The sequence below is a fragment of the Nannospalax galili genome, unplaced genomic scaffold, assembly GCF_000622305.1.
Source record: "Nannospalax galili isolate Female #2095 unplaced genomic scaffold, S.galili_v1.0 scaffold1319, whole genome shotgun sequence".
NCBI classification, from domain to species: Eukaryota; Metazoa; Chordata; class Mammalia; order Rodentia; family Spalacidae; genus Nannospalax; species Nannospalax galili.
This window is the reverse complement of record NW_008342098.1, coordinates 131,888-134,391: the sequence shown is the minus strand read 5'-3', so window position 1 is coordinate 134,391 and position 2,504 is coordinate 131,888.

The following is a 2,504-nucleotide window of genomic DNA, read 5'->3' as shown; positions in this document are numbered from 1 at the left end:
AGTGTAAGAGGAGAGTGCGGTGTCAAGTACTATTGTAATCCCAATTAATGTCCAAGGCTTTTATGAAGTCTTTAAGAATATTATCAGTGAAATGGCTCCCATTATTGGAGTCTATATTGTTCATTCCCCAAACCTTGAGATTATATATTCTAAGAGGATCTTTGTAATGTGACTGACTGGTCAGAGCACTGGGGAAAGGAAATGTTTTCACCAAATTTTTGACATGGTCAACAATAACCAGAAAATGTTTTAGTCAGCCAATCTTAAGCACTTCTTTGTAGTCCACTTGGACACTGAAATAATTAATAATTAAGTCTTAATCCAGAATTTCATCCCTCCCCCGTGATTGTTTGCTAAGGTTCTAATTATTGATTTTTAGCAGGTCACACAACTATTGGTAACCTGCTTTGCTATAATATAGATTCCCAAAATGGCATCACATTGTCTAATGACTCCTTTATATATGTGAAATGTTAGCACCTTATTTATAGGCTTGGATAATACCCATTTCTCTTCTGGTATTTTGGTAGCCCCTATTTTAGCTAGCTGGCTTTCCTCAATCCCTTTGAGCTTTGGAGTTGTTATAGATTCAGAAAGGTTAGGGATTGGCTGGCCTATTTCTCTGAGCCTCAAAAGCATGCCTTGTTTGATGCTTAGGTGTGAAAACAATAGCAATTTCCTCGGGCAGTTGTAAATTTTCTAATACCTCAGTACAAAGCTCCATGCACTAAATCTTTTTATTCACTATTAATTAATCCTCTCAGTCCAGATTTTTCCAAAGATATGAATCACTCCAAATGCATATCTGGAGTCAGTGTATATGGTTCCTTCTCTTCCTGTCAAGCTTTTAAGGGCCTGGTTTAGAATGTATAGCTCACATGTCTGTGCTGACCAGTTATTTGGTTATCACCCAGATTCAATAATCTGGATCCCATTAAATCAGAGTATTCAATTTGTCTCTTCTTTCTTTGAATTTCTTGGGAGGACCTGTCGATAAAAAGGTTAGGTCCCTAGGAGAAGGGAGTTTCTCTCAGGTTGAGGAAGACCATTATTCAGTAATCAGATCTAAATAAAAGATGACCTATTATGTAAGTACTCTCCATTGAGGAATTCAGCAGGATTTAAATAGTTATCAGTAGCTAGGATTAGATCATTTCTTTCAAGGAGAATAGCTTCATACTTCAGAATCCTGAATCTCTCAACTTTTTAATTGAAGGATAGTTCTTACTTGGTAAGAAATAATCACAATTAGAAACCCTGGAGGGTTCATTGGCTCTCTTCAGTTAGGAGGGCAGTGACAGCCACTGATGGAGTGCATTCTGGCCACCCTCATGAGACTGGGTCTATCAGTTTTGATAAGTAGGTTGCTGGTGATCTTTTTCCCCAATGATATTGAGTATTCCACGACAGTACTCTTATCTGTACTAAAGAAGAGGCAAAGAGGTTTTTCCTAGGAGGGCAGGGCCAGTATCAGGCAGTTACCAATTCCTGCATTAAGACTTCCATAACCTTGGAACTGGAGAGATGGCTCAGCAGTTAAGAGCACTGGCTGCTCTTCCAGAGAATCTGGTTTGATTCCCAGCACCCACATGGCAGCTATCAGCCATCCACAACTCCAGTTCCAGGGGATCTGACACCATCTTTTGATTTCCATAGGCATTGCATAGCATGGGTATACTTACATACATACAGGCAGTATACTCATATAAAAAATTAAAATTATTATTTATTAATAAGATATTTTAAAGACTTTAATATTTATTTAATATTATAATCAAGACTTTAAGTAGCCTTGATTTCTTTCATATCTCAAAGAAAAAGATCAGTCTCCTATTTTTAAGAGTTTACCATATAAATACTTTGTTTTAGTGGCACAGGAGCCAATCAAAGTTTTCAACACCCTGCTAGACCCAAAAGTTTTCTAAGTTCTCTTTTGGTTCTAGGGAATGATGTGTTAGTTATTCCAGACACTCTCTCTGAACTTCCAGATTTCTTCACATATTAGATGACATAGATATTTTGGTTCTTTTTCTACACATTTTTATTTCTTTTTAGAAACTCTAATCCTTTCTTCTCCAAAGAAATTTAGTAGGGCCGGTGTTGAAGTAACACTTTCATTCTTTCATTTTCCAGACAGTAATAAATCATTCACATATTGGGGGAGCTTAATCCAGGAGAAGTAGCAAATTTTTCAAGTATTCCTTCCAGAATCTAATCAAAAAAAATATGGGCTTCTATGAACCCTTGAGGAAGAACAGTCCACCTATATCGTTATTTCTTTCTGGTGTCTTAGTCTTCCCATTCAAAGCCAAATAAACTCCTGCTTTCCTCTACTAAGGGACAAGCACAGATGGCATCTTTGAGATCGATCCTGCTAAACCATCTGTGGTCATAAGGAATTTTAGATAAGAGGGTGTAAGGTTTGGGGATCACTGGATGCCTGCTCTGAATCATCTGATTTATAGCCCTCAGATCTTAGGCCAGTAGTTAAATTCCATCTGGTT